This window comes from Catharus ustulatus, chromosome 20 (assembly GCF_009819885.2).
Source record: "Catharus ustulatus isolate bCatUst1 chromosome 20, bCatUst1.pri.v2, whole genome shotgun sequence".
In the NCBI taxonomy this organism is placed as follows: Eukaryota; Metazoa; Chordata; class Aves; order Passeriformes; family Turdidae; genus Catharus; species Catharus ustulatus.
In genome coordinates, this window is record NC_046240.1 from 7172000 (window position 1) to 7195410 (window position 23411).

The window sequence follows — 23411 nt, forward strand, 5'->3', positions numbered from 1 at the left end:
GTAATTATGCACTTGCATTGGCAAGAAGCAGACTGGCAAACAGATGTGTTCATCCTATCAGGACTCCCTTATTGCCAGCTCGTGGGATAATTTTTGCAGATGCCAAGAAAATAAATCTGAACTGTCTGTTGGAGCATCCAGGTAAGAGCCAGCAGTGTCTGCCTCCTCTGCTGCAGTGACACTGACAGGGCAGGAAGAATTATGTTTGATGAGAATTCTCAGAATGGCTCAGAAATGGGAATAGGATTGAGAGGGTGAAGCATCAGCACTGAGTGGTCATTTTTTAGGAAAAGCATTACATGGAGAAAGGGACAGTGACAGGAACAACCACACCCATGCTCATCGTGATCATGGGGGAAAAATGAATTCTTGTCCATGGTAAAGTCCCACCAAACATTTGATGAATTAAAAAAAAAAAAAAAGACAAACAGCAACACCACCTGAACATTATCCCAGGGAGAGGGGAACATTTCTTTTTATTTTCAATTGCCCAGCGATGTCACCAGACATCAGCATAAATTCTTGGCTCAGTTTTGAAAGCTGGACTAGTGAGTGAATCAAATCTCAAGGTTCATGGGTGCCTTTAATTGTGTGTTTTGTAGTCAGTGTCTGCCTGACAAGCTTACTCTGCTGAGGCTAATTTTGTGTGCACACTCTGCCTGCAGGCAGAGCTCTAATGATGTTTAACTGTCCTGTATAGGGAAAAATAAACACAAACATTTTGTTGAGTGATTGACATTGGATATCAATCTGGCTGCATGGGAGTTTGTCTCCTTATAAGACAAACCTCATTTATGTTGTTAAATAGATGATCCATTAGCAACAAATATTGTCCTACAAGTCTGTTATTTCTCACAGGAGAGTGGTCTCAGTGATTCCTCTTGAGATTCCTGTTAAATTCAGATTTAATTTGTTTGGATTTTCCAAGTATGTTCTCTTGTATTGAGCTACTCCAAAGTTCAGGTGTTGTAGAACTAATGCTGCCTCTGATGTTTTAACCAGCAGCATGTCCAGCTTTTAACCACACTGTTTATTGGGAACTGGGCTTCCTGATTGCTGAGGTTTAAGGCCAGCTCTGTATCCCATAGAACACTCTCTTTAAAAGCCCAGCATGACAGAAAAGACTTCTAATTTTAAACCCCCCAAACTGGTAACATGCCCTCAGAAAGAAGTCATTGATTGGCATCCTTCATGTAATATAATGCACATTATGTTCTTCAAAGAGCTGCTTAGCCTACTTCTGGAACCATTGCTGCTGTGGGTTTCTATAGCTATTTTTCTTTCTCTGTGTGACATCTAATGACCTCATATAAAGCTGGTCATTTTACTGTACCTTGAATATAAATTATTTAGAAGTAGTCATGATTCTGAATAAGTGTCATTCTGATCCCCATAAAGTATCTTTTTTTGTCACTAAACTTCTAATTGCTGCTATTCTTGGGTGTGGCTGTGCTTCACAGAGGTAAAAGGTAGATGTGAGATTTTGTTAAACTACTTTAAAAATAAAAAAAAAAATCAAATACATCACCAGAATGACTAAAAATTGTACAAATTCAAAACACTCTTGGGTTGTGACCTTTCTCTGAGTGGTTTATTTGAAAGTCTGAAACTTCTGAAATTCACTCCCAAATTAACAGGACCAACTGAAGGTGTAGGATGTAGGGTGGTTTTCCCCTCTTGCATTTCTCATTGATGGTCAGGTGCTGCTGCCACATGGGAAGGCAAAGGGAGGACAGGACAGAGCCATGAGGGTGCTGCATGCACTGCAGGCTGTCATTGGAATTATCTCCTGCCAGAACCCAGAAAAGCTTCTCATATTCCATTTGCATTTAAATACTTATATTTACCATACATTTATACTACCAGGATGAAACCCAGACACTGCAATAATTTCCTTCAATCCTTGGATCTGCTCTTTGTCAGAACATGTTGTTCAATGGTTCATGGTCACACCTTATCTGACTTTCTGACCAGCTGCAACAGCAATGCTGGCATCATGACACTGAAACAAATACCATCTATGAATATGTATAAAGATATTAAATTCAGTCCTAACAGGGCTTTGGAAATTATGGTGTGGTAGAATAGAGATTTCCTTGCAACAACTTTTATTTCATTAATTGATTTTCTGTAGAGTCTGTATTTTCACATTTTTTTCCCCTTAAAAGGCAATGTGTGCATTTTCTAGAAAGATGATAAATAGTGTGTGTAAAATCAATAAATATAAAATGAGACAGATAGGAACACCTGTTCACAGAAATTACTTACTTTCAATTTGCTTATTCATTATGTTTCATTTTACCAGGACTGGTTTTTCAAGGCAGTTTAAAAATTGGAAGAGTGCAGAAATAGGTGACAATATGAGAATAATTGCTTCCTAGTTACTTATAATAAATAAAAAGCTTATGAAATAAAATATGTAAAGTGAAATCATGAGGAATTTATTCCTGTTTGGGCCAATTTGACTGCACAGAAAGAGAGACTAGGTTTCTATTCCAAAGGCATAAAAGTGAGGTCATTTGAGCAGCAAAGGTGAATAAATTACTGTGCTATCAGGGAAAAGGAAAAAATCCCCAGTGGGTTCACCCCACATGGTTACACACCTGAGTTCTCCCACCCCATCTCTCAGCATCTCATCCACAAACACAAACTCCCAGCCAATATATTTCTCTCCTCTCAGCAATTTAGTCTGAATAGATCCTTTTGGCTCTTGAAGTCTTGTAAACAAACAGAGGCATCTTTGGTTTCTCTATTCACAATTCTCTACTTCTGCTCAGGGCATCAGCAACAGAGAAAATTTGGATGGAATAACAATAGATTTCTCTTTTGAATTCATGAAACTTTCCCTTAATGAAATTTGTTCCAACACGCTGCAAGTCACAGGCTGTGGTTGTTTACTGCTAGAAAAGGCTGCTGCCCTTAGGAAAGTTTATTTATTTTCATGATCTGTTGCAGGGAGCTTTAGTGTCTGGGATTCTGTGCTAGAAAGTGTGACAGAGAGTGGAAACATCCCCCCTCAAGTCCTTGCTCCTGGCCAGACCCTCAGTGCTCCACCTTTGGGAGCAGCACCTGAGCATGGCCAAACTGAGGAGCAGGATTTGTTGTTTTTTTGGGTTTTTTTGTAATTTTTTTTGGTTACTAAAACATCTACAATAAAATTATCCAAATAAATAAAATTTACCTCCAGCAAAGCCAAATCTGCTTTTCTCCCAGGAGCTTCCCTGTGCTGCCTGATGAAGGAATTTTGTTCCACAAGGCACATGCAGGTTCCCTCTCCCACTTCTCTGCCAGGACTTCCTCCCAGCACAAACAGAGCACTTAGCATCTTAGGTGCTGAGTAAAAAAATATGGATATTGCATTGGAGGCCAACAAAATGAATGAGTAATAAAAGAATCTGTTCATGCACACTGACAACTCTTTTGGTGTTTGCCAGAGACTGCTTCAGAAATTCTGCAGCTGCTTCAAAGGTTCTGCAGGAGTGAGAGGGAGGGAAGGGAGCAGGAAGGGATCAAAAGTGCAGGGAAGCAGTTCTGTGAGATGCTGCTCTAGCCTGGAGCAAAAACCTCAGTGATATTTTTTAAAAAGCAGTTTTCCTACCATGAAATAATCTTTTTCAGTATAATCCATGAACATCTTCCTGTTTGCTGTGGATAATAACTCTTCCTAAGGTGTTAATCAAAAAGAGATTTTACTAAAGCCCAGCTTTTAGACATGTTAATTGTTGTTGAGTATTCTGATTTATTAACTAACCAAAGAGAAATCAGAAGAAGCATTCACTCTGCAGGATCATATATATGTTACTTTCTAAAAAGGTTTTTTTACAGAAGGGTTGGAAACCCTTTTTTCTCCTGATTGTTGGTTATTTGGAAAGTGTATGTAGTACCTCTAGAAATAAAGGGGATGATTATGTTTTATAGGCAAGGAGGGATTAATAAAACTCATAATGCTCAAAGAAACATCTGTTTCTCTGTTTTGTAGTGCTTCTAAAGCCTCATTGAATGCAGAGTGAGTCAGCTGGGAGACACCACTAGTGTTAAAAAAGAATTAAATGGAAAAGTAGTGGTTATTATTTGAAAACAATTATTCTCTAATTGTGCTTTGAGGAGAGGAGACAAAGAAAGAAAACTGCTGGTAAAATAATTTATAATTGGAACAAAGTATAGATTAGGAAGAAAAGAGCTCTTAAAATAAAGACTTCCTAATCCATAAGCAGAGATGGAGCAACAGCAATAATGCTTTTATTAGTCTATTTTGAAAAGGCTGCATCATTCACAAGTGGGGTTGGAGCCAGGCAGTGGAGCCAGGCTTCTCTGGGGCTGCTTTTGGGAACTCCAGCTGCATCCCAGCTCTGCTGTTCTTGGAGCCAAGCACTGCACTCCCCAGGCCCTCACCCAGCCTCCACTCTGGTTTTAAATTTGGCTAGGTGGCTTGAGGAGTCAGGAATTCAAAGCACAGTTATTGGCATTTCTATTAATTCTTTTTTCTTTTTTTTTTTTCCTGTTGCCTGGAACATTCATATGACTTTGTTGTCTGACTGGCAGAGAGAGAATAAAGAGTTTGTATCTCCATTATGCACCTTCCATTAGAAATGCATATATTTAATAGCTTGCAGTGACCTTAAGCCACATGATGTAATCCTTATGCAATTTTTAATAAAGGCAGAATTCCCATCAAGTTTGAGGGCTGTCAATATGAAAGAGACATTATGATACTTATAAATATAAAATATTCTGCCCTGGTGCTTTATGTTCTTTCAATAATGTATTTTAATGATGTCTCTGGAAATAAAGGAATACTTTTTGATTTGCTAAATTAATGGGCTTTTCTGTTAGTCTTTGCAGAGAACCTTATCCTATAAATACCTCTAGATTTATAAATGATATCTTCTTAAGTGTGCCCAGCATGACTGCTGTTACTCCTTGTCCTTTTGTTTAGTTTTTGTTTCATTTAATTTTACTTTTCCAAACAAAACAGTTCAAACTAAACCATAGCAATAAAGGCAAATAATCTCTACTGCTAAGTTTTCTGGGGATTTGGCAGTCAGGAACTCACAAGTTACTCATGTAAGGAAGAGAAGGGAGAAAGAACCCAGTGAAAGTCAGGACCAGCAGCTCCATCAGCAGCCTGAGAACCAGAGGAGCCCCTGGAAAAGAAATTATTGCTTCATTCTTTCCATTTTCCAGCTTCTGCCCTTTTCAGTTGCCTGGAAAAATTTGCCAGAAACTAGATTCCCCTTCTGGAAAAAGCAACGTGTTTTGTGTGATTGTAGATTGAGTTAAATGTGTGGTGAGGTAAAGAGACAGTGGTAAATTCATAAAGATACTGGGTTTCCCTCTTTTTCCTGCTGGTCACTGCCTTTATTTTATCCCTATCATGTAGGCAGTGCTGCAACATGTTCCACTTACAGTTCACTCCAAAGGAGGTTGACAAATAAATGAAGAAGACCTTCTTGAGGCCAAAGAAAGTAATTTATTAGTCCTTAAAGCTGAAGTATATAAATTTGAAAGGCCTTCGTGGGGCTAAAGAAAATAAATTAAACCTAAAAAGATGCAATTTCAGGGACATAGATTAATCATGTGGAGGTGTGTGAGGGCTATGCTCATATTCTGAAGTTTCATAAAGGAGTCTCTTTGTTTCTTCTCTGAAAAATCCATTAGCTTGAAAAACACCAAGCTCGCAGTAAGATTCAAAGTACCTGAAGTTTCCTGGATGTTGGAATAAATTACTGTCCCCTCTTTCTGTTTTATGCCATTTCCTTTGTAGAATATTTTGCTTAGAAAAAAAGTAATTTGAGCTATTCCAGGTCTAAGACCACAGCTCTTTGATTTCTCATTTATTCCCACCAGCACACATCTGCACCAGGTGCTCAGGAGCATTTGGTGCTTGTGGTGGAGATGTCTCTGTGCCACTCAAAAACTGGGAGTTCAGTTAATTTTCAGTTAATTCAGTTAATTTTGTAGCAGTCATAAATGGCAGCAGAGGAAGCAGAGACCTGGTGGGGTGCAGAGAACTTCCTTTCATCCTTTTTGTGTTCCCTGATACTGCTCAAATGTCAAGTATACTGTTCTAGAAGAGAGCTTTTACTTGCTGTTCTTGCTGCTTGGGATATTTCCTCACTCACATCCTCCCCAGGGTTTGATAGGAAAGAATTTTCTCTAGAGTTTTCTCTTTTCCCAAACAAAATTTTATTTCTACAGGATTTAGTTTGTTGATGGACAACAAACATTTCAGTATTACTGATTTTCCCCCTCTTATCTGTAGTTAAAAAATGACTCAGTCCCCAACCAGCTGCCAAATTCTAGAAAGTTCTCAGAGGATGCTTCATCTAGTGTGACAGAGGTGGGATTTGCAATTTCCACAACTTTTCCTCTGCCCATTTGCAGATATGGGGGCTCACCTGGAGTTACAACATTTTGTGTATTTGTGCCACCCATGCTGGGGGAAGCAGATCCCACTGGGATTGCAGCTCCTCCAAGCAGCCCTTTATGCTCTTTATGATTTGCTCCTGGGGAACACAGAGGTTCTGAACAAGGTTCTGTACTCATGTCATGTCCTTGACACAGCTGCCATGTTCACTGCTGGCATTTGCTGAAATAAGACAATAAGTTTCCAGTTTCTTGTTTTCTTGACTCTTCATTCATCCTGGGACCTGAAAGTCAAGCTGAATTTTTCCTGGTTTGCACATTGTGTTGCTGCTAGTGATGATGAATTATTCATTGTTAATATAAATGAATGAGCCTATTGATGAGTGCAAATCAGAAATTAGTTCAGTTAACTTTCCAGGAGCTTTACTGCCCAGAGGAAGTGTTTGATAAGGAACAAAACTGGCCAAAACTGTTGTGTTGAGGGAACTTCATCATTTTCACAAAACCAGATTTCAAAACTGTTTTAGCAGACAAAATTATTTTGCTTGGTTCAGTTTCTGAAGGGATTTACAGTATAAAGTAGATCTCTCTTGGCATAAAAACCAGGCATTTCTCACTCAGCCTATGGAATTATAGCACTGAAGGGTTTCAGCAGCTGAATTTGGCTCATTAAGAAGTGGTGAGCACTGCAGCCACTGCAGCTGGAGCCCTGGGCTTTGCTGTGACTGTGCACTGGGATCAGTGTCAGTGCTGTGCTCCACTGCAATGGCACAGGGATTTGGATTTCCCTCCAGAGCAAGGAAAGCTGCAGCAATAGGATATTACTAATAACAGAGCAGATGAATTCTACCAGCAGAGCTGCTCCTGCTGCAATCAGCACCCAGAGCTCTCCACTGGACCTCTCCTTCCAGGGACAACAGCCATTGACCAGCCTGTGCCACATTTCAAATTTCAGCAATAACACTGTCATCTGAAATTTCACAAATAGTGACTGCACAGTTTAAAACCCAATGTTTTTTGCCTGTCTTGCAAACTCTTGCTAATGCTGACTTTCACCTGCGTGCCCTGTTGATTTATATGCACTGACAGACAGATATGTAGAGACAACTCTTTCTTTTTTCTTTTTCTTTTTTTTTTTCAAATAGAAAATAAAATTAAATCCTTTTTTTTTTTTTTCCCTGGTTTTCTAATATAACTATTTGCAAAAGACACAGCTCAGGAAAAAGCCTTTCCTTTCATGAATCATGCCGTAAGCCTTTGCAAATCTGCATGCAGATTTAAAATTAGAACACCTGTAGTCAGACTCCATGTTTTTACTGCTTTAAGGCATTAAATGGGTTTTTTTCTGTATTTCTCTGCTTGAAAAAAAGTAGTGCAAATATCTTCATCTGTTGCTATTTGTTCATTCAATACAAATTGTTTGGCTTCCCCCAGCCTTGTATTTATTGCAAAAAAAAAAAAAGCCATAAAACACAAAAATTCATTTAAAATTCATTTGCTCTCCAAAGCAAGTAGATGTACAGTTATGATCTAGTAACCTATAGGGCAAAATAAACTTTTGCCTTGGAAGAGAAGATCCCTGCTGTCACTCCTCCCTCTGCCCCTTGATCTGCTCAATACTTTCTGGGAATGCACAGTGTAAAACCTACAGAAGATCAAATCTTTCCCAGATTTGGTTTTATTACATAAAGGCAGTGCATTCAAGTAATTTGTGTCGTGCTGCTCCCCTGCACTCCCTTGGCATAATGTGCTCCAGGAGACAGGAACCGAAGCACAAGTGTGACATCTATTGACAGCCTTGGCTGCAGGACAGGGCAGCCTGAGTGCAGCAGGAGCAGGGAAAGCTCTGGGACAGCCTCTCCACTGCAGAGTCAGCATTTTAATGAGATTTACAGCAAAAGGTCAATGCTGGGTTTGAATTGCCTGTGTTTTACGTGTTCAGTTAAACCTAAACCTGTACAAGCTTCTAGAAGAACAATCCATCCTGAACTGTGAGAAATAAAGGATAGGAGAGGATGCTAGAGACCCCTGAAGGAGTGGAGCAGGGAATGCTTCATGCTCTTTAATTTTCCACTGGATAGTGATTAATGCAGCCATCCCTGCAGGTCAGTGCTTACCAGCCTGTGTTATCTCTGGAAATTCCGTGTTTCCCTGAGCTGGAGCAGCCTGAGGAGCCATCCCAGCTCTGCAGAGCCACCTGCAGCTCTGCTGTGTGCTGGCCACTGCCCAAACGAGCATCCTGGGCAGAGCACACCTTCCTCTGCTCTGGGCAGCTGGGCTCGTGGTCAGACTCTTGAGCTGTAGGAATGAGCATTATTCATTCCTACAGAGCATCACAGGCTCTGTCTAGCTGATATTTTGTCTTTTGATGTGTATAGAGGAGCTGAAAGTGCCCCCGTGCCCAAGCACAGGATTGTGTTCTCTGTACTGTGCACTTCTTGGATCATCTTTTGAAATTTCCCTATTGCTCTTTTTTCTAGTAAGACACAGGTTTTACCACAGTTCTCTTAATTTCTGGCAAATCAAAAAGAGGTTTTTGCACTTCCAATAGCCAGGAGCTGTCCTTATTCAGACTCTTTATGACAGCAGAGGGGTGGTGCTCTCCCCGTGGTCATCTCAAGCATCACACTGGACTCAAAGGCAAAGTTTTCTCTGTGGCACCCCAGTCCCACTCTTGTCATCCCACCACAGTCAGCCTGCTTTAGTACAAGAAGCCCTTGCTCAGGGGTAGTTTCCAGACAAAAACCCTGTGAGTGAGCCCAGAGAAAAGTGGGGTTTGAAAGTCTGTAAGCCATCTACAGGGAATTAATTGCCAAAGGCCACTAATTCAGATCTCTGGCACATGTTGTGGGCCTGTAGAGGGAATAGTATTGAAAGTAAATCACCTTTCTTATCTCAGTTTTCTAATGTGTAATTCCATTGGCTTTGGAAAGGTGACTTACAGTTGTGCTTATTTTAAAAAGATTGAGATCAGACTTTTTATCTCCAACAAAACCTGGTTTTGCTGAACCTTTGAAAGCTACTCTCAAGATGGATTTCCAGTGTTTTCAGTGGTGATAGCTTGAAGATGAATGCTTGAATCTGGGTAGAAATCGGGATTTTACACCTCATCCTCCATTTCTTTCCTGTCATCAAAGGGATTTGGATCCCAGCTTAAACTTTGAATCTTAATTTAACCAGATTAAAGTACTGCTGTTAATCAAATGTATTATGATACATTTATATTTATTATATGACCCAGCTTTCCTCAGTGACCTTTTAGCCATGAGTTCCTGAGAGAAGGAAAACTTCTACCCATGGGAGCTTTTTTGTGTAACCTTCACTTCTGCCCAGCTGGGATTGCTGCCTTTTACAAACACATGCAGGAGCTGTTCCTTCCTCTTCAAATCCAAGGCTTATCTGAAGGGATAAGAAGAAAGTAACCAGGCTCAAAGGTACAGCTAAAATGCCCTTTTGTTTTCTTCAATGTTGCTGATTCTTAAAAAAAGAAATATATTCCCTCTATAAATTAACACACGGTGAAAAATCTATGTGGGAGAATGTGGATAAAATATGTGTAATTTCAAAGTTTGCCCTTTTTCTGAGCCCCATATGCTAAGTACCAAAATAAAATTACAACACAGGGGAAATTGGATGATAGATCCAGGACATGGTGAGAAATATATGGCTATTAATTTGTAATTTTGTTTTGCTAACTGTGAGACTAGAAGGCTCTCTGCACACTAAATAATGATGGTATTTGGAGCAATAAATCTGAGCATCCTTGTGCAGTCTCCTGCTGTTGAATAAATCTGTTGGCCTGTTACAGGCTAACAGCTCTGCTGTTATCAGTTCTGATGGTTTTAACTGGGCTGTTTCACACAAAACCCCTCAGTTCCACTGAGATCCTTGGCTGGGCACGAATGGAGCTCTGCCCACAGAGTGGAGTGGGATGCCAGGATGGAGCTAAGGTGTCACAGCCCTCATTTTGTGGGGAGATTCTCCTTCCTTAAGCACAGCAGAGCAGAGTGGTCACTCCTGCTTGGCTGCTGGAGGAACCCTTCTCTCACAGCAGGAAACTCAGAGCAATCCCATTCATTACCTGCTGCCATTAAAGCCTTAACAAAAGCCAGGTTAGAGTGGGAAAACTCATTTTCACCTGATATAAGGGATCATTAGGCAGCTGAATGATTGCAAGAATTGTAATGCAGCACACCAGAGGAGGAAATATAGACTGGCAGGAGGATTCCTGCAAGTCCAGGAACAATTAACTCTTTATAGATACATAAAGGAGGGGATTTCTTGTTTGATTGTTGCATTTTTGGCTTTTTTTTTTCCTTTTTAGCTCCATTTTGTGGTTTCCAGCACCTATTGTAACATGCAGAAGCGTGAGCTAAAAGACTGATACACAAGTTGGACAAACATGCAAACTAGAAAACTGCAAAATAATCATGTGCTGGATTCATCACCTGCTTCTTCCCAACCTGGAGGGAAACTGTGAACAGAAAGAATCCAGGCAGCTGTGCCATGGGTATGAATTCCTTCAGGTGGAGGCAGTGCTGGCCACAGCTGGATCTATGTCCTAGTTTGGAGGACAGGTGTCTGCTGAGAAAGGCAGGAGCCTCTGCTTGAAATGGAGAATGTAAACCCCCTCCCTCCAAATTATTATAATTTTGAAATCAAGGGGCTCTCAGGCAAAGATCTGGGAATTAGGAATAACAGTTCTTTACTAGGGAAATTAAAATAGAAATACAGCACTACAAAGAACAAACCCCAAACCCTGACAGAGTCAGAGTACAACCTGACACCCGTCAGGCAGGGTGTTGGCAGCAGTCCCATCCCATGGTGGCTGCATCCTCCTGCAGTGACAGATGTGGCTCAGCTGGAGCAGTGCTCCTGTACAAGGTGCAGTTTCCCTCCGGAGCTCCAGTGGGGATGTGGAGAAATCCGGTTTTCCTCTGGAGTCCAGTGGAGAAAGGGGCTCCCTTAGTGTCCCAAACCCTCTGTTTTTATCTTGGTAAGAAATGTTGGGCTCTTCCCCCTGGCTGGAGCAACTCCCAATGGGATGCAGTAATTTTATCAGTCCCACAGTGGGACTCAATGGCCATGAGCAGAAAATGACTGGCTGGAGGAAGGATGGGCTGTGAAAAGATAAAGAACAATGCCCTGCCTGGTTTCAGTGGATGGCCCATTAGCAGAATATCTCCAGCAGAGATAAGGATCACTGCCTCACCCTCAACAGATGGTGATAGAATAGATACCTTTTATCACACTCTGTATTGTAACCCCAGACACCCTAGCAGAGTCATGTAGGCAACACAGGAAAAGTCAGACCCTGCATTAACACAGTGTTTTAAAGAGATGATCATGTGTCATCTGCCAGCAAAACACTTCTCCAGGAGGGTTGGTTATGGTTTTTCTAGAGAAAACCATAATTCTCTTCAGATTGCTCACAGATGGGTAAGAAGGATTCGTGTTATTTTGGCATATTAGAGGTTGGTGGCATTTGGTTAATTTGCTGTCAGATGTAGCTTGTGGGAAGGTGATATGATGATGTCAGAGCAGAGATCTTAATGGATTTTTCCAAACTTTTCCCTTGCCTTGTTGCATGAGCAGCCACATTGGCAGGGACTGGGCCAAGAAACTTCCAGTGCTTTTTTTTATTATTATTTTTTTTGCTTGTCTCTATTGTAAAATTGAAACCAAAATCTGTTTACAGACACTTGAAGGATCATGTAATATATTCTTTTGTGTCAATACACACAGTGTTCATTGTGACAGCCCCATTCTCAGGATGAATGTCCTGATTTTTAAGCTATTAGAGGGACCTGTCTATATTTTAAAACACAAGGTCAGTCCCTTCCCAGATTTTTAGAGGAGTGGTAGCAGAATTGTAGATTTGAGCCCCAAGGGATGTGGAAATCTCTTTAGCATGACCCAAGAGGCAAAAATCTGTGTGGAAAGAGCAGGACTTGGGTCTATTACTCATTTTTGACTTGTTGTTATGGAGTGTGTGAGCTGGTAGATGTTGAATTTGAGCACCCACCTACATTTGCTGACCTGGACAGGCATCTGGGGGCGAGCATATGTCTTGTAAGACAAGGCATGTGTGAGCAGATGGGAGTGCTCAGTTGCATACAGATATTCTGGTGTTCCAGCCTCAGACCTCAGCCCCTTCATTCTTTCAGCCAAATCTCTGAACCCAGTCAAAACTGATGTGAATTGAAACCATTCAAAATAACAGAGGGAGTAACTGTAATAAAAGTGAGCTGATCATTCTGAAAACACGCCAAAAATGCATTCCATTGTCTGGAATTCATTTGCTGTGATTTTGCCGTAATTAGAGCTTGAACATTCATTAATTACTCTGAGTTTATTCAGAGGAAGTCAGGTAATCGCTGCTTTTCACAGTTGCAATCATAAAGGATTGTAATTAAAGAGTCCTTGCCATTGTCAGTCTGTTAAAGGGACTTGCCTTGCATTGAGTCCCCTGCCCAAAATTGCTTCCACCTCCCTCTCACAGCTGCTCAGATTTGCTGAAACCTTCCTGTGGTAGTGTTGGAGGGAAGACTGACCCTGATATTTTTTCCTATATCTGGTATTTTTTCCATCTTTGTGGCATTTCTAGCTTGTTCTGGGATCTTTATTATCCAAGTGTAACTTAAAGGTGACTTGTTCCAGAGAAGGGATCTTATGGGGAGAACAAGCCCAGAAGTGTATTTTTATTTCTAACTCCCCAACATTTAAAACTCAATGTGTTCTTTAAAAACTGCACCTATTTCATGGATTTTGGAAAACTCAGCAGTGCTATGTAAAATTGGGGGAACCAGAGAGCTGGAAAACAGTTAAAACTTTATTTCTGGTGATCTAGCTATTGCTAATAGAAGAAATTTGGGAAGAGTAGTGTGAGGAAATTATGACAGAGTTCTACTCAGATGAGCTGATTTGTGTCCTCCTCTGCAGCACCTGGGTGCTCTGGGAAATAATAGATCAGATCATGGGTTTTATCTCTGTGAAAGTTATTTTTTTTTTAAAGTTACTGGCTCAAAGTCTAAATTGACATTTTTGAACTGAAAACATGTCTGGGGTCTGTCTCACCAATTTGCAGTGGGATTTTTATGGTCTTACTGTAGATGAACACTTCAGTGTTAAGAGTTGGAAAATGAGGCACAAACTCAGCTTCATCCATAAGGTCTCTCTAATGTCAGCACAGACAGGGAGGCAATGCCAATAGAGATGGTGAAATTATTTCCCTTTTTTTTAAAGAGCACTGGAAAGAGCAGAGAAAATTAAAAAGAATCCAGGGCACCTTCCTTGTTGTTGAATTAACTCTGCTATGACAGTGATACAGCTGCTCTTTTCTTAAAGTTCACAGCTCCTGCTCTCTAATTCTCTCACTCTCTTTATCACTTTAAAGAAGACATTACAGCCTATCACACCCATAATTCACTGCCTGGGACACCTTAAGCACATATTTGCATTGTTCTTATTGCAATGAATTCTAAAGGAGATGTTATAGTTCAACATGCCTGATCACATTTAATCAACAAGCCATAGGTGAAAATCTCTGAGTGCCATGAAATGGATAAAAGAACATTATCAGTCCAGGGGTGTTTTTGTAATAAAATTATTCTTAAAATAACAGCTCTCTCTTAGGCTCAAACCTAACAGAGCACAGAGGATCAGGGCAGTGCTGAGGCATGAACAGAATTGCTGAGAATGGTGCAATTCACTTATTTTAAGAAGATTGAACAGAAAATGGGGATGTTATAATGTGCTCTGCAACAGGAAAAAATGGGTTGCAAGAGACTCCATCAAACATTTTCCAGTAGCATTGGCAATGGTTTCACACTTATCCTGTGTTTCTCAATCCCATCCAACTCAGACCATTCTGAGTTCACATTATTTGTGGTAAGGTCCAAGTATCCCAGGGCAACCTGTGGAAAAATATGTTATTGAGTACAGCAAAGGTGGCCAGACCTCTCTGGATCCTCCTGTGGCTGTTTTGGAGGGCTGTGCTCTGGTATTTTTTCTCTGAATTTGCATGGTGCAATACTGTTTGTGCTTAGCTGCATATGCTTTTTGAATGGTTTGCTCCATAAATTAGGCTGGTGTTACCCAAATGAAAGGATGATGTGTGTAAATCATTATCAAGGTGATGGTTATAACTTCCAACCATCTACTACTGTACTTTTAGATGTCACTTGTCTTTGGGGACCCAAACAGAGGCTTGAAATGTGAAGGGGAGATGATGAGTCAGCCCAAGAGAGGCACTGTGGTATCACCACATCAGTTTGACAAACCCCAGAGCTTATTATATCATTTGGACAAGTGTCACCCATATATTTGAATGCTTTGCTGAGACAAAAGAACTCTTTTGTCCCCTCAGGCAGATGAAAGATTCAGCCATTACCACCCCTGAGTCTGATTTGCTGTCACTCTGGCTACAAGGAACAGGGAAGTCCACTAGAAATAACAGCCAGAGCATTACAGGACTGGGGATAGATTGGAAAGGAGCTATTGCTGGCACTTTCTATTCTCTCTTGGCCCACACAGCTATTTATTATTCACTTTCCTCAGGGTCTGAGTTTATCTGATGACTGACATTCCAATACAAATTGAAATTTAAGCTTTGGGTTTATACACAGAGCAGCATCTTCAGGCTGAGGCAGTGTGAGTTAAGGGTGAGTCCCTCAATGTCAAACAGAAGAGGAGCCAGACTGTGAGGGAAGAAAGTGGGATTGTACTTGGCAGATGTTCTCAGTCCTCACAGCAAAGACATGACACTTACAGTAAGTGGAATTTCCCACAAATTAATGAAATGTTCTGCAAACTTTCCTGTCTGTCCTTTTAAGTCCTTGAGGTTTTTACACTCTGGAAATGATAACAAGCACTGGAAAGTTGGAGGCCGGTTAATGTTGTCACAGGAGAATAATATACAATGAATTCTGTCTAAATGAGCACCTGATATGAAAGACATACAATGATAAGAAATCCATATTCACTCTCCACTGTGCTGCTCTCCAGTGGTAATATTTATATGCAGATAGCCATGTAAATGAATATCTTATGAATAACTCAAAGTCAGAGAGAAAAACAAATCCTTCTGTAAATAGATAAAACAAATTACAAGATGTCTTTTAGGATGATCTTCTTTGAATTCATTGTATTTGAGGGGCAAAGGGGGAGCTTGGCATTTTGCAAATGTTCCCAAAATGAATGGAGAAAGACACCTTCCCCTTTCCCATCCTCACACTGAATTTTTGTTTCATATGGCACAAAGGGGATTAAGGTACCACTTGAAAGTCAGGAGTGTGATATTTCGTGTGTGCTCCCCATACAGGATCCTAATGAGGATGGAGCCAGCCCTGCTGGTCCTCACTGTGGAAATCAGGGGCACTATTGCAGCTGGCAGAACCCCTGGGTTTACAGAGAAATGGGACAAAATCACCTGGTCCTGTGGACCAGACCAGGAGTTTAACAAAGACCTTTCCTGTGCTCTGGGAAGGACACGGGGCTGAATTCCTGGCATCTAAATCCTGATCAAAGGAATGCAAAGGTTAAACTGGCTCACTGCTTTTTTACAGGATGTATTGTCAGCTTTCATGCTTCTCTTTAGCTGCTGGCAGCAGTTGCATGGACAATTTTGTTTCAAATAGAAAGGAGTTGAAAACAATTGTTTGGGTTGCAAGGTCAGGCTCCAGGTTTAAGTTTCTACAGACACATTAAGTTGTGCCTGCTGGTTATTCCCTGCTCTTCCCTGAATGAAGAGAGGTCCTGGAGGGGGAGAGGGAATCACTGAATTATTCAGGTAAAAGCTGCAAGGTGAAAAATGAAGGTTTTATCACAAATTTCCTTGTCTTTTTCACACCATTTTCATACCCAGCAAATGTACTGCATCAGCAGGTGAAAATCCCCCTGCTCTGCCCTCACTAGCAGGCAGCCTTTAGATGAAAATGTCCTTGTCATGAAAACATCACCGTGCTTGACCTGCCCTTAATGAGTGGTCACAGAGCAGGGCTGGCTGAGGAAGTGGAGCCAAGGCTGCAGCAATGCCTGCTCTACAGAGCAATTAATTGTTTGAGCCACTTCTTTCACCTCCTCTCACCTGGACTCTGCCTGTCTCAGTAAAATCCAAGCAAGTCGTCCAATATGTGCCCTCCCTGTGGGCTTCAGATCTGGGGACCACATTTACCTTTTGATCTCCACCAAAGAAACATTTATCTAAATTTAAAATTAATTAATATCATGCAGTTAAATCTGAGCCCTGTGGATTACATTAAAGTTTATCCAGAAAGAGCAGGAAGCCTGATCATCTGAATATAAATGACTGCATCATCTGCATGAGGTTTAATTGAGAAAACTGCACCAAAAAGGCAAATTAAATACCAAGAACACAACAGATTTTCCACAGAGAAACACCGTGGGAAGTGAAAAACCATCTGTACAGAGAACAGAATGACATTTTTGCATCATGTCAGCCAGATAATATTTTCTCTTTCATCAATTATCTGTGTTAAACATTTTGGTAAGACAGATAAATTAATGTACTTTTGACGATCACCTGACATTAGTTAAGATGATGAAAAGATCATTACAAACTCACAATGACACATCAATTTTAAACAGTTTCAAATTTACATTATTTCTCTGATCTTGTCTGCTCTGAGGCACACAGAAATGCAGACTGAGTGTTATTTAGAATTGCCATCAAACTTTTAATCTGGGAAAACAATTCTGGAGCCATAGATTTGCACAAGTCTAAATTTTCACACCGCTAGTTTTCTAAAAACGCACCAAGAGTATCATTAGGAATTCCAGTAAAATTAACCTTACTGTTAATAAATATGCTTTAAATTTCTGTTTCCCAGCATATGTTTCAAAACCTCAGAAATGCTGCCATCTGTTTTTGCCTGGATTCTGAAATAGCTGCAGTCAAGTGATGCTGTCAGAGCCCTGGAGCTCCCATATGCCTTCAGACCAACAGACAGGTTTGCACCAGGATTTCCGCTGCCATCTGGGCTCGTGGCATTTTCTCATCATTTCAAACAAAACCTGCACTTTGGGCTGGGTGTTCTGCTTCCAGGTTCACAGGGAGCTCACTGCTTCTCATTCCTAAGGGGTTTTAACAATAAAGAACAACAATAAAAATGTGATATTCACAGTGCAGGATTGCCAGAGCTTAAGAATATTTTCTCAAAAACATTGTGTTATTTTAGTGTTTTTTACTCCAGCTGTAGCTGTATCTTTGGAATTGACATACCCAGGATTGTTTGAGCTGTGTTTATAAGGACCTAGACAAAGTGCTGCTGGTTTTAAACAGCCATTAATTTCTGTGTAACTTAGTGTAATACACCCCACACAGAGAAACTGGTTAATGAAAATAGCTCAGTTTCTCCAAGCTGTCAGCATGTTCCTGCAGTCTGCAAAGACTCTGCAGACTTAAAAATAATGAACTGAGGTATCCACACAATTATTTATTTTCAAATTGGTGAAGTGCCATTTTCTTCTCAGTTCAGGAAATTAACCTCCCCAAAAGCCAGCTTGCTCTACACAAAATTAATAAAGCAGAGCATGCTGGCAATGACTTGCACATGTTTATTTATGTGGGATGTCTCCAGCTAGAAAGGCTAAGATGAAAAATTGACTCAAAAGGCTGCACTCTGAGGGGATTTACTCCTGGGTTGGACCCATTTTCATGTTGTTTAAACTCAGAATTGATGGAATTAGAACCTCTTGTGGAGTCTATAAAAATTAAGCTCTTTTATTATCACCTCTCCCTTTTTTTATCCCATGGTATACACCTAACACTTTCTTTTAGGAAATAAGGTGTAGAAATTTAAAATCCATTTCTAAAAGAGAAAAGTAAGGGGGGAAAGGTGATGAGGGCTGCAGGGAATCAATCTGTTAGTACCAAGCACAAGAAATACTCTGTCCATATCTTTTTTACATGGTTAAACTGAAGTTGATATTTATTTTAAGTGCTGGTGAAATTTTCTCCCAGCTTATTGTGCTTGCAGAGGGTGCTGATCTGGACTTTGCAAAACCCCTGCAGTTTGTAGCACTGTACACTATAATGAAAATCCCTCAAGACAGGTCTCACCTCAAAGTTAAACTGAGCTACTCCAAAATTAACTCTATCAGCCTGATTTAAATTTGATGTGAAGATTGAGTGTGCCAGAGCAATTTCCCTGAGATGCTTTCCTTGTGTTTATCCTCTCCTTGTTTCTCTCCTCAGGGAACACCCATTAACAACAACCCCAGTTTGCATTTAGAGATTTATGACAGGTATTTATTACCTGTATTTACAACAGGTCTGTTAGCTCTGTTTCTTCACTCATGGCTGGTTGGCACCATTCAGGATACAGGATTCAGCAAAATTTTGGCATCAAGCTTGGCTTTGAAAAGCCACATCAGCACAGTCCTGACCTGCCTGTGCTGGGTGCTGCCTTCTGTGGGATGCTGCCAGCAAAAAGAGGCTGCTCAGAGCAGCTGTGAGGATCTCAGGGGCAGAAAAATATCTTCAGAGTGAAGGGATTATGCTGATTATTACTGACAATGGTACCTGAGTCCTTCCTGCCCTGGGCAGGTGTGGTCTCACAGGTCTTACCCACATAAGGATGGATGTCCTGGGCACGAGCAGCAATTTGATTTTTGATGCTGAAGACAAAAAAACTGGCAAAGAGTGAATTTCAGAGCTGCAGAAGGCAAAATAATATTAATTTGGGGCCACACTGGACACTTTTTGGGACCTTTGAGTCCTGCTGAAAATGGGATGTTCAGGTGCTGTCCTACAGGTAACTTCTCAAATTTTGCTTGAATCATTTTGCTCGAACCATTTGGCTTGAATCATTTGGCTTGAATCCTGTCATTTAGACATGGACAGGAATGTCAGCCCATGCAGAGAGTGTATTTCAGGTGGAGACAGACAGATAGCATTTCACACCCCCTCACAATGCCACCCTCTTCTACTTTCCCCTCCCTTAATTACCCCGAGGACTGGAGTCTTTAATCCAAAATAATTCCAGCTGACTGCTCTCTAAAACTGAATCCAGTTCATCCCAAATTACCACTCTGTCAAAATTCCTCAGTGTAATAACATTGCTGGGGTTTCATTACCTTGGAGAGGTAGCACTGTGTGCACCAGGTCTGACCCATCTTGCCTTTGAAATGAGTCCTTTAAAAAGCCTGATAAATGCTGCCGTGCTCCTGTCAGAAATCGTGTCTGTGCCACAGAAATAGGTGTTGTCTGCCTGTAGCTGCACAGACTCTGGAGTCATTCAGAGGCAAAATTCTGATGGAACTGAGGGCACATCCTCAGCTCCAGCTGGGGGTGCTGGGGCTGCTCCAAGCTCTGTGTGTGTGAAGAACTCAGCAGTGCTTCTCCCTCTCCTTGTCTGGGTGTGTGCTGTGCAGGGGTTTTGTTCTTCTACCCTCAGAAAACTGGGAGGTGTCATATTAGTGGCTCCAAATATCTTCTTTTTTCCTCTGCCTTCACTCTGAGTCAGGATTGAATGCACAGGAGATGGATTTTCTTGTTCACACTTGGTTGTTTATTAAATCTTATCTATAGTACAGAGAGTTCTGCAGCACTTCCAGCTAACAGCTAAAAGCTGGAAAATGTTGGTGTATCTAGCTACTATCCAATTAAAAACTAACATCTATATTATTTGTACTTTTGACCCAATAACCAAACACCTGTGACCTGCACTGTGGGATTTTCTATCCAACCAAAAACTGCTAACTGAAATCATGAAGAGGAAGGAGCAAGAAGAAAGAACACCCAAGAACATTTATCTTGTCCCATACCCATCACTATATTCTAAAACCCCAAATTCCAAACCCTTCACCATGTCATATTACACATTTCTATTTTAACTCCACACCAGTGATGTTAACTCCATCACTCAAATTTGGAATCCTTCTCCAAGGCCTCAAGTCAAAATCAGTGTCCTTTTGAGGGTCAGAGTCAGAAAGCACAGGAAGCCCAAAACTGCCAGGCTGCAGGGTTTGCCAGGAGCTGAGAGGAAAAGGAATAAAACAAGAATGAGCCTGGAAGAGCTGTGTTTCCCCTCTGGCTGCTGTGGCTCCAACCAAGCCTCTGTTCTTTCACCTGAGCAAACCTCACAAGCCTTTTGTTCTGTTCCATCAAACTGGAGTTGCACAAACATGACTTCTAATAACTCTCCTCACTGGCTGGGAGGGTTTATTTTTGTGCCCAAGGTGCTGAGAGCAGCCTTGATAAATGTTAGTATTTGCTGTGCTGCATAATGCATTGAACAGCACCACCTTCTTTTCCTGTCATGCAATCTGAATAAGAAAATGCCTCTTCTGTCCCTTTTCTGAAGCAGGGAATGAGCACAGAGAAAGTGGGATTAGCCTGAGGCTAAGGGAAAGTTAAGAGCACAGTACAGATTCTGAGAGCAAGGCCTTGGCAGGGAATGTCATGGCTAACTAAGGATGAAAAAATAAATAATAAATACCCAATCACTGAATGCTGGTTTGTCCTGGAGCTGCCTGAAAGCAGGACATGCAAAGAGCACATGCCTGTATCAGGATGTTCTTCTGGTTAGTTGTACAAGGTCTTTGATTTCCTCTTGAACTGAATCCATGGGATTGCCAGCAAAGACAGTTCAGTTTTATTTTTCCTGAAGTCAACAGAACTACTGATTTTAGAAACAGAAACATTAACAGAAGCCATGGAACTCATCCCTGACCAAAATTACCATTATTAATGCACTTCCACTGAGGGCTTGGACCACCTGCTTGATTTTAGGAGAAGAACTTAACACCAAGTATTAGATAGCAAATGAAATGAAAGTCTGATTTTCAAAAATCATGACTAATTGCTGACATAGTTTTCAACTCTACCCTTACTAGAAATACTGTATTTCATGTAGTTCCCTTTATAATGATTTCATCTGCAGAAAGATGTACTGCATTCTCCTTGACAGTCAAAATGTTCTCACAAGAAGCCTTTGACACCAGTATTTAAAAATGCTCAAAGTCTTTAATGCTGCCCAGCTGTTAAAGGTATGTTCCTTGTTGTGATACAGAGAATGCAGCCCTGAATTGTGAACTTTATGGGGTGTATTTAATTTACTGCTTTCAAATGGAAGGGATTCCTGTTGTGTAGGGCCAGATTTCAGGCACTGTGTAACCTGGAGGCACTGAGACTTCAAGGAGTTAGAGACTTTTTTTTAAAAAGAAGTGAATGGAAAATTACACTGAAATCAAGCCTGAAGGACAGTAGGAAAACCCCTACATTTTTTAGTGTGTCCAGATCCTGCTCAGTTGAGCAGCACAGCTCAGTCCTGTGATAGATGCAGAAAAACCCCAAAGTGTGCAGAACTCTGGGAAAGGTGCTGGTTCTCACTTCCCTGCCCTAATGTGCATCCTTCAGAGGCACCCTGATCTTCAGCAATTCTTCAGATAATTGAATCATGAATATTTTGTTCTTGTGATATGCCTGAGCCTAACAAATGAGCTCCTTCAAAAACCTGTATGGTTAATGGATTAAAGAAAGAAATTCAGCATAATATCTATAATTCTCTTAGTGATATTGAGTGCAGTAGTGGCTAACCTACCCCTTAATTTGCAAGCTCATTTATTAGCATTTTTCCCTGTAAAACTAGGCAACTATTGGAGGAAAAGCAGATGTACTTGTGTTTTAATTAGGAAAAAAATTGATTACATAATTCACTGTACATGTTTCTCTATTTTTTGTAAAGAGATAATGAATCAGCACCAGGTAATTACAATTGAGTTCCAAAGTTGGTTTTTTTTTCTACATTGGGGCCTTCTCTTTTCTTAGTTTCCCCTATCTGATTTTTCCCCTCTAGTCTTCAGGCTGAGCTGTGGGTAAAGCTTTTCATTATGTTGGGCATGATTTTCCTCCTTTCTGTTCCCAGGAGCTTGGGATGAGGTTCATTTATCCTAACATTTGCACATAAAAATGAGATGTCTGCATGTTAGGGAGCCAGACTAGACCAGGATCTTTTTTTATAGTCAGTGGAGAGAAATAGATATGTAAAATTCTGCACAGTCCCCCTGTGTCCAGGAATATGCTTTAGACTGTAATGTAGACATTCAGGAAGATTTAATTGCCAATGCTGGAATTTGGCCAGGGTGAGGAATTGATGGCAGTGCTTACACAGAATGTGCTGTGGAGCATTAAAGATAACATGTGATAATGGCTTTTCCTCCCCACTTCTCTGGAGCCTGGCTTCCCCCAGCAGATGCTGCAGGGCACACTTGGTTTCAGAAGCAAGTGTTGCCTCCTGTAAAACCAGTATCCAACACCTCCAGGAGACAGAGGCTAAACTGGAACATGTTCTCCACTAGCAGGGACCAGTACAGTACATAAAATTACTTCTGCCTTTTAGCAAATGCACCAGAATCAGGTTATCCACTCTGTTTATACTTCATTGTCGTGTATTCTGCTGGAGCAGCTCTTATCAACACTGCACAGCCCTGTTACGTGGCACAGGCACTAAATTACCTAAATTTAAAAAGAATTGAGTACTTGAAGATGAAACCAATGCTTGATCAGTTCTACCACAATCACCAAATTATTTCCAAGATATTAAATTGTCACTTCCTGGATGGTTCTGACAGCCTTAAGTCTGTGCACTGCTGCTTTGGAGAAAACAGATTCTGAATTTAGATTATAAACTCATTTTAGCAAAAATCACTGTGCCAAACCTGTTTCTCAGGCTTTAAACTGTAGAGTTTAACAGGTTTGCAGGTCATTAGTCTGATAACACCTCCCAAAGGACATCTCTTTACAAACAGCTTTATGCTGCTCTACGTTCCTTGTGGCAGCCTTGGGTATGAACTTTCCTACTTCATTTTCCCTGTCAAGAAAAAGGGATAAGACAAGGGTGCTGGAAAAGCATCCAAGAAAGAAGTCTCAGTGGAGATACTGGCAACACAAATCCACATTTGGCAGCTGTTCCTGGTTTGCATGTCCAGTTATGAGATGCAGAATTCCTCCAAGACAGGCAGATAGCATCTGATCATTCCATGTAGATGAAGCCTTAGAAATGCTTCTGTCATTCAAATTT